The sequence below is a fragment of the Microtus oregoni genome, unplaced genomic scaffold (assembly GCF_018167655.1).
Source record: "Microtus oregoni isolate MIOR12 unplaced genomic scaffold, Mior012 000067F_ref0000223, whole genome shotgun sequence".
NCBI classification, from domain to species: domain Eukaryota; kingdom Metazoa; phylum Chordata; class Mammalia; order Rodentia; family Cricetidae; genus Microtus; species Microtus oregoni.
This window is the reverse complement of record NW_024543974.1, coordinates 8,685,443-8,695,330: the sequence shown is the minus strand read 5'-3', so window position 1 is coordinate 8,695,330 and position 9,888 is coordinate 8,685,443. Positions and strand designations below refer to the sequence as shown.

At 43.3% G+C, this 9,888-nt stretch overlaps 1 pseudogene; it reads right to left on the bottom strand.

Annotated features, from left to right (window-relative positions):
* Positions 1 to 4,344: 4,344 nt before the first annotated feature.
* On the bottom strand, positions 4,345 to 6,727 carry LOC121440472 (annotated as a pseudogene).
* Between the last annotated feature and the right edge of the window lie 3,161 nt (positions 6,728 to 9,888).

Genomic DNA, 9,888 nt, shown 5'->3' with positions numbered 1-9,888 from the left:
ACAGTGCTGAACTATTTGGCTGGGTTGTCACAGTTACTACCAGGCTTAGGTGCCTGAGAATGGTATTAAAAGAGACCAATGTGGCCCTGAGCACTCATGGACTGTGTATACCAGGACTGTAGCCTGTGCCTCATGCCACCTTGTTTGAGACAGGTCCTTTTTATGTTGGGGTCCCCAGCCCCTAGCATCTGTCCCAGCCTCCCAGACCTGGGAGTTGCTTTGGTCTGGACTCCAAATGCCAGCAAGCCACATCCTGAACCAGAGGGATCAGGACCACTCCCACAGGGTATTTAAGATAGCTCCCAAAGGAGAAACACTTGGTGCCTCCCACCCCCCTGCCAAGAGGTCGCAATTGCAGCCTCCTGCTTATCCCTCTGGGCCATCCCAGAGCACAGGAACTCCATTAAACCTGGATATATTTTAATTTGGCTTGTTGTGATTTGGCTTAATTGGGATTTTTGCATCGGCAGAGAGCTCACGTTAAAAAAAATTTCTAACAGTTATATTCTGTGCTCTCCCTGCTGACCCATTTTGCCTGGGGAGAATTGAGAAGCTTCTAAGCCACACCTGGCTGCCTGTGAGTTCTGGAGATTTGAATGCAGGTCCTCACATTTGCTTGGTAAGTTATTTTGCCACTGAGCCAAATCTCTAGCTTAATTCCCAACCCTTGGATCCTAAATTTCTCTGTGTAGAATCAAGAAGGAGTAAAGAATCAGGAACAGAAAGGAAGTGGTGTCTGATTCCCTGGAACTGGAGTTACAGATGGTCGTGAGCCTTCATGTGGGTACTGGCAGTTCTCTGAAAGAGCAGCTAGTGCTCTTAAGTGCTGAGCCATCTCTCTACCCTATGAAAGGTTTTTTTTTTTATTGTAATGAATTATATAAACAATGTTGTACTTTCTTAGCAACTTAAGTGTACAGCTCATCAGCACCTAGGGCATTCACAGTGTGCTGCAAACAATGTCATCTTTCATCTATAGACTTTTCCTCCCTTTCCCCAGACTGGAGCTCTTTCTCCTCTAGACACAAACTCCCCAGTAGTCATCTCTGTATTTTCTGTCTCCATGGCCTGAGGTACCATAGGACTTCTGGGTTGAATATTCAATTATTTGTCCTTTCATGTCTTGCCCCTTACATTGAACATAGCAGCCTATAAATTGATACCTACACTTTTAGCTGTCAGCCTTACTGGAGCTTATTGTAGACATTGAGAAGCAGTGCAGATTTTAAGATGAGGGTTGCTTCTTTGGAAATGTTCATTAGAGTAAGTCTATAGGTTGTGGAGAAAACAGGATATTCACTGAGTTGTTTTTTGTTGTTTAACTTAGAAGTCTAGCAGAATGTCAGTTTCCACATTCCTTTAGTGAACAACCATTTGTGAACCTCACGAATTCCTCCAAACTTCCATTTCTTACCACTGGAAAGATTTTAAAGATCTAACTTACATAGCCATACAAATGAATAAAATTGAGGGGAGGGGAAGCCCCACTATTTCCTGAACACTTAGCTGACATATAGCTAACAAATTCCTTAAGAGCTTTTTTCCTGTGGTTTGGTCATAAGGTGCAGACTGTTCAGACATGTACAGATACCACAAGGAAATAGTTGGTGGCTCTTTGGAGCGAGTTAGTCCTTTCAGTGCATAGAAGGAAAACAGGAATATTGTTTTGTATTTGGTCCTTTACTTTTTGGGTGGGAGGGGAGGGAGGTACCACCCAGGTTTCAAATAAATTACTCAGAGGCTTATTCTTTCTTATGAATATCCCACCTTAGCTTGGCTTGTTTCTAGCCAGCTTTTCTTAAATTATTCCACTTAACTTTTGCCTCTGTGCTTTTTTATTTCTTTATTTTTGTATACCTTTCTTTACTTCTTTCTCCCTGGCTTGCTGTGTAGCTGGGTCGCTGGCCACTGATGTCCTCCTCTCCTTGTTCTCTTTCTCCTCTTCTTCCTCTTTTCTCCTTCTATTTATATTCTCTGCCTGCCAGCCCCACCTATCCTCATTATTGGCCATTCAGCTCTTTATTATAAGACCACCAGGTGTTTTAGACAGGCAAAGAATCACAGCTTCACAGAGTTAAACAAATGCAGCATAAAAAAATGGAACACCTCTTTGCATCATCAAAACAAATGTTCCACAGCATAAACAAATGTAACACATCTTATAATAATATTCCACAACCCTGTTTAGTCTTTTACTGCTATCTCAGGTATAATGAAGAAAGAAAGACTGAGACTGATAGCTGTCTCCTCCCATTTTATAATCCTCTCTAAATCTGTGATTAAGGATATGCACCACTACTGCCTGGTTTCTATGGCAACCTAGTGTGGTTGGTTACTGGGATTAAAAGTGTGTCTCATTACGGCTACTGGTATTAAAGATGTGTGTCGTTCCTATCTGGTCTGTAGGACTGGCCAGTGTGACTGTTTTACTTTTCTGATCTTCAGGCAAGCTTTATTTATTAAAATACAAATGAAATGCCACTACAATGGTAAAAACAGAAACTAGTTTATGTAAACCCTTTATGTGAACCCATGCTCATATTTCAGGGTATAGGAATAGCCTTTCATCTCAATAACTTATTCTCACAAAATTTATTTATTTTCCCTTGAAGTATGTTCATACATAATCAACAAAGACCTCTGTTGAACATATTCACCTTTATTTCCAGGCTGATGGAGGCTTCAACTTGTAGCTGTGTACTTATTTGGAATATAGGATCCCTTACATCTAAGGAACAAGACATATCTTCTCTTAAGAGCTTTGGACTTTCAACACACATTTTTTTTTAATTTTAGCCCCCTAAGCAGAAAGAAGCTCATAATTCAACATAAATGAATAGGGTTGGAGAAAAGGAGGCCTAGAGGAAGGAAAAAACATAGCATAGTTTGTTTGGTCTACAGTTACATGGGGAAATTTTTTTCTTGTATTGTTTCCTACTTCTGTTTTTTCAATTAATTGTTTTAGTTTATAAAATGATGTACTTTATTATAACACTTTGTACATTCTCATGTTTGTGATATTGTATCTTTCTTTTTTGTTTTTTTTCAAGAGAATTTTTGAAAAATCCTTTAATTTTATTCACTGGTGTCCTCTGACCATCCCACACACTCTGAGAATTAAAATATAGAGCATTCAGGGTTTTGAGTCGCAGGAGAAACCTTGTGATCCTTTAGTCCAAACAACTGAGAAATGGAGAGTCCATCATGTGCTTGATTTCAGTAAAAAATATTTGCAGTTGCTATGGCAATTCTTTGCTGAAAAAGACATCATTTGACAGGAATAACAGAGGAACAATATCACCATGAGCCACGTTAAAATAAATGTAAAATTACTGTTCCTATCTGAATTGTGAAGACTGGACAGGAGAAGAAATCAAAGTGAATGATGAGAACAGAGACCCCAGAGGCAAATGTGTAAACATCAGGAGACACCGCAAACAACACAAACCAAACCATCAGCAGGAACACATTTATGAAAGCAAGCAAACGAATGTGTGCCCATGAAGACGCGGGGACTCCTATGCTGTCTAACTGCTGTAGATACTTTCCTTACTTTGTTCTAGAATCATAGTTTACAAGTTTTACATTCACTATTGTGTTGAGAATATCTCTCCAATTCTTACAAGAAAACAAAAGGAGAACCTCTGTATATACACTAGTACAAAGATGAAAAATGGGGGCACTTTTATTTTGCCACATTGTGAAAGTAGTCAAAATGAAATATATGGTCAAAGGCAGAATTTGTAGAAGGGGTGATGGAAAACCAAGTCACTTTCTGTCAGGACCATCGTAAGATCACAGTAGAAACCCATGTCCACTCTGTACAGACAGAATATAACAGATGCACAAACATCAGCCTGGTAGCCAGCGAACCAGTGCCTGGACTGCACGTGGCCTAGGGAACACTCCTGTATAGCCCTGAGCTAAGAATGGTGTGTGCATTTCTAAAGGGATTAACAACAACAACAAAGATGCACAAGAACCACACGTGGCCTCCGTCCCAGAAAGGAAGTGTCTGCAGGCTGCGGCAGCACAGAGCTCAGCTCACACAGGGCAACTGTAAGGCCAAGGTCACTGCGTCTGCTTCCTCACGAGCATCTTAACGTTTGGAAAACGGATCATCTGATGTTATTTTCTAGATTCTTTTTTTTTTTTTTGGATTTTTGAGACAGGTTTTCTCCGTAGCTTTTGGTTCCTGTCCTGGAACTAGCTCTTGTAGACCAGGCTGGTTTTGAACTTACAGAGATCCACCTGCCTCTGCCTCCCGAGTGCTGGGATTAAAGGCGTGCACCACCACTGCCCGGCTTATTTTCCAGATTCTTTTTTCTTAATTTTTTTTTTCAACATCATCAAAGCTCATCCTTGTTTCTCTTTCCTTGGCTTTGGAGAGTTTCCAATTTTCCATAAATTAAGGCAGCAAAAGTTTTTGCATCTCTGGAATTTATTTACTCTTCCCAAATACTTTCTTTGATCTTTTGTAGGGGTAAAATTTAACACTCGGGTAGACTTTGATGCCAGCTTTCTGGCATATCTGGTGGTAAGCCTGGCAGTCCACTTTCCCAGCTTTCACTTTTCCTTTGATCATCCTAGCCAAGAGTTCAAACTCTGGAGCAAAGTTCTGGCAAGTTCCACACCAAGGAGCATAGAAATCAACCACCCAGTGACTCTTCCACTCTAAAACTTTCTCGCTGAAAGTCTGAGGTGTTAACTCTATGGATGCTTGGGGTAGAAACCCGAGCCCCCAGCTTCTCAGGGAGTAAGTGTCCCTATTCCAGCCATTGTAACTATGGTACTGATAAGCCTTATTTGACTTTTGGGGATAAAATCTTATCTCGGGATATCTCTGAACATTTTCTTGGGTACAAAAAGAATGATACTGCTGGCAGTCCACATTGCCTACACTGATCAGTCCAGTTAATGTCTGGGCCATTCGTTTCCACTCTGGCATTAGTACCTGACAGGGATGGCACCACGGAGAATAGAAATCAACCATCCAGACTTCATCATGCTTTCTCTGTTTGACTAGCTCATTGAAAGTGGTGGGTGTTAGAGAGACCACTGAAGGGTTTCTCAGATCCTCTATGAACTCCAAGATTTGTTCCGCAGAGTGGTGCCCTTCATACTCATGTATGCTGGACTGGTTGAATACCACTGTCGTTGGATAAGCTTGGATGTTATACATGCTGCAGAGTCCTTTATAAACTGTGCAGTCTAGTGTGCCAACTTTGAGCTGGCCATAGAGCAATGTTGATGCCTTTCATAACTCTGGCAAAAGAGCTCGACAGGGCGGGCACCACGGGCAAAGACGTCAACAAGCCATGGTTCCTTGTCACTTGCAGGGAAGTTCTGAGGTCCAAGCATGGTAACATGGGAATTAACACTTTCTTTGGCAAAAGCAAGTATATCGTATAGAATCTTCTTTCCATGATGGATCTCATACTCTTTGGTTCCTTGTCCTTTAAACATTGCTAGACAGGGCTGGAAAACGTAGAGATCGGAGCAGATGCCCAGTGCAGAGGAGCAGTCAAACCTTCCAACTTGAATATGCTCATTTTTAAGCAGAGTTTTCAGTTTTTTCAATTCAGGATCATTTACATTTTCATTTTTTCCAAAATGAAAAAACATGAGCGAGCGATGATGCCCCAAACGATCCTCTAGTTTATTTGCTGGAAGCAGTTTGAAGTCTGGAAGATGATGTATGATTTCCATGTATATTTCCTTAGCATCCAATGAATTAAGGAACAAAACACTGGATTTTTCTCTGTTATTCAAAGTGGCTCCAGGAGGAAAATAAGCAGTGGTACTCGCTGTGACGTCCAAACTCTTGCAGAGGCTGTTCTGGGTGTCACAGTCCACCCATCCCACGCTGACAAGACCGTCCAACATGCCACTGAGCCTGAGTCATGTCTGCGAAGTCAAACAATCTTCTCCTTTAGAACAAAACGTGATCAGCCAGCCGATACCAGCAGCAAAAGCAGTTTCTATGGCGTTAACAAAATTCCCTGTGGACAGCTCCATCACTCTGCTCTGGATGTAGTGCAAGGCGAAGCTCACCAAGCTTTCCTTTGACCTGTCTCCGTTACACTTCACTGCAGCCATTCCAGACCTGAAGATGTAGAGGCTAGGGTAGCTGCTGACTCTTCATCTGGCAGAGCATCCGGTCATTGCTGCAGTTGACAGCTCCAATGCGAAGTAACCCATCCACTTCCTTAGCAAATTCTCTCCAAGTGGGGGCTAAATCATGGCAATGTGAACATCCCAGGGAGTAAAAGTTTACAAACCACAGTTCTCCAGAATTAACAGCAGCATCAAATTCTTTTCTTTCTAATGTTATGATTTCAGGATCATCATCGTAAATACCGAAATCATAGCGGTAGTAGCTCCAGCTCTCATGCTGGCCTCCCTGGTTATCTTCAAGTCCTTTCTCCCCATACTTGTCATACTTCTCCCACAGATCTTCATCCTTGAGGACTTCATATGCTCTACTTATTTTTAAAAAATCACCATGTGCATTTGGATTATTCGGGTTTTTATCAGGATGTAACTTCAGTGCTAATTTCTTAAAGGCTTGTCTTATTTCTCTACTGTTTGCAGTTTTAGATACTCCTAGTAAACTGTAAAAATTCTGATTTGTGCCTACCACAACGATCACAAACACTATCAGAAGACAGAGACCGATCCGCTTCAAGTCTCTGAGAAAGTCATCTTTGTTTAACCAGACTCCCATTCTATTTCTTAGGCAAGTTCTTATTTAAGTGAAGATGAAGATACAGTGCTGGGTCCAGTGGTTATAATAAGAAACATATTTGAGAACTTCTGTCTACATTACTTCAAGGGTCAATCAAGCATCACAGAACAGAGCCAAGAAATGTTAACCTCGGCGTCCTCAGCTACTGCCCCATCCTTAGGCCGCCAAGCTCAGGACCGGGTCGGACCAGAAGCAGGTTAGGAGCACGCAAGCATCAGCAGCAGCACTGCTAAAGTCGCACCAGCAGGACAGGGCAAGGCGCGCGGCATTATGGGAAAGGCGTGTGGCAGGGAGATGGGGTCGGTGGGAGGGCCGGTTTAGATTGACATGGCCATCTGTGCAGTGGCTGCTGCGGCTCCTGCTCCCACTCCAGCTCCTGCTCAGACACAGGGGAGCAACCCGCAGCGCGGCCCACAGCAGCTCTGCAACCAAAGGCAGTCACGGGCGGAAGGAAGGGCGTTCAATAGTGTATCTTTCACTTCTTGACTGCAACCGCCTCCACCATTCCTACTCTTCCTCATATGCTTTATCTACATTATACATGTCAGTCCTACTATTGTGCATGCACACACACACACACACACACACATGCACACATACACACACGCAAAGGAGTATACCAAGAGACAGAAAAACACAGAGAAAGAGACAGATACCAGAAGGCACCACATGTATTCTTCTGCCCCTTGCTCAAGGATTTGCCTTATAACTTCCATACACCGAAGAAAACAAGAAAGTATGATGTGTGAGAACTCAGTGTACAGGAAAAAAGACCCCAACACACCAATTAGCCCAAAGCACTGATGTGCAATATTCTCCCGTAAAACAAACAGGGAGGAGGGCTTATAAATCCAACAAAGGCTACAGACAAATAAGAATTACAGAAGGAATCAGAACAAAAGAGTAGGAGAGTTGACTTGTGAACTGATCAGACAAGCACTTCAAAGTTTACAGTGAGAAACCTGCAGTCCCATGTTCCCAAGAAAACTCAAGGACACAAATCAAAAGAGAAGTAAACAGGAGCTTCTGGGAGGCTTAAAAAGGCTCCCTCTCATCAGTACACAGAAGGTGTCAGTGACTTCAAGCAATGACATGCTCCCTTCCTTGGGCTTTTACCTCTGGAAGAGGATGGTGTAGACAGGGAAAACGGTGTTACTGGGACATATAGGCCCATGCATGTTAGGTGAGGAGACAGGGTTTTGTTGTCAGAACTTAACACATGGGACAGTAGCAGTTAAATTCATAGGAGAGGCTGAATATGCAGGTAAGAATATTTCTGGCATGCAGGCTCTGAGTATTGCACTGCCATGGTGCATGGCTATGTAGAACACAATGGCCTTAGACATGACCTTCTCTTAGAAAAGAAATTAACAGATTGGAATTATTAATTCCTTCTCTAGATGGAGTCAAAGCAGGAAGAAAAGAGGTGCCAGTGATTTTTAAATACTTAAGGGTAAGAAGGATTGAGTTAAACTGTTGATGGCTTTTATAGAGAAACAGTTCATAACACAGAGGGAAAATGTGGGTCCCTTTAAAAATCTTCTGTACATGTTCATTTTTGTGACCTTCTGAGTGTGGAAACCAGAAGCTGACAAGACATGCCTGCCTCATCTATTCTCCATGTTCGTTTTTTAAACAGGATCTCCTCATAGAACTCAGTACTTGCAAATTCAGCCATACTGGCTGGTCAGCAAGCACCAGGGTTCTTATCTTTGCAGTCCCACTACGGAAAATACAAGCACTTACACTATGTATGATCTTCTTAACCTACTGTGTGCAGAAAGGAAATACAGAAATTAGCAGCAAGAATAATGTTGAGCATACTCCCGTACAAGGCAAATGGTACTGTGAATCAAGAGGCACAGGGTGGAGGCCATAAGGATATTACACAGAGATTCAGACAAGAACAATGAGAGTGTGAGAGAAGACCCGGGCATATATAACGTTGTACTGGAGAGTCCACTGAGGCACCAAATCAGTGCACAGTCAACAAAATATGTCATGTACTGTAATTCCAGGCAGGGAAACAGAAGCTTCAGAGTGGTATGGCAGGACTGCCCCTCATCAGTACACTACAGGTGTCAGTGACTCCAAGGGATGACAGGTCCCCTCCCTTGCTGCAAACAGCAGAAGTCTCTGATCTCTGAAATGTGAGAAAAGCTGGGATACTGATGTTTACTGCAGAGAGTCAGCCCACATGCTTGGCAAATTGGTGTCATTTAGAGTATGAAGACTCGGGGGAGTGGGGGATGGCTGAGAATGGAAAGTGCTTTCTGCATGAGGTGAAAACCTGACTTCATCATCCAGTACTCATTTGAAAAAAAAGTATGTGGACAGGTATGTTTAATCCCAGCATCAGGGAGACAGAGACAGGAGGATCAAAAAGAGCACACACATACACTCACAAACATGCACGCGTGCAAGCGTGCTCTCTCTCTGTCTCTGTCTCTTTCTCTCTCTCTCTCTCTCTCTCACACACACAGAGAGAGAGAGAGAGAGAGAGAGAGAGAGAGGAGAGAGGGAAGGAGAGAGAGAGAGAAGGAGAGAGAGGGAGAGAGTTCTTTGAAATCTGGCTATCCCTAGGGTCACAACATTTCCAACCCCATCTTTGGCTTCAAAGCACAGCCTCAAAGCACACATCTTTTCCTCTCCTTCAATGTGAGTGAGCAAAGAAGGAGGTAATGGAGAAAGCAATGGGACTGGCCCATCCATGGCACCCTAGAGAGGACAGGGAGTATGGGGAAGAGTCAGAGACACACAGAGAGACACAGTGTCATCAGGAACCTGGTGTGCTGTCTGGGTGTGTGGGGTCCGTGCAGAGAGGGCAAGTCTGTGCATAGCTAGCTAATACTCCACCCATTGCTGGTGACATTCCAGAGAAGGGTCCCCATGGGACTTCTCCATGCTTGGGCACAGCCCAAAGAGCGCTAGGCTCAGCCTGAAGCTAACAGGAATTGCCGAACCAATGTAGACAATCTGCACCGTCAAGCATGTACGTGAATGTTTATTTGGGGGTGTGGGTGGGTGAAGAAACATGTACGCAATGAGGAGCGGTCATAGCAAGCCCCACAGTCTCCCAGATGGTTCTCTTTTGGAGGTGGAGCTGCAGGGGGTGAAGGCTGAAAGGGGGAAGCTCCCTT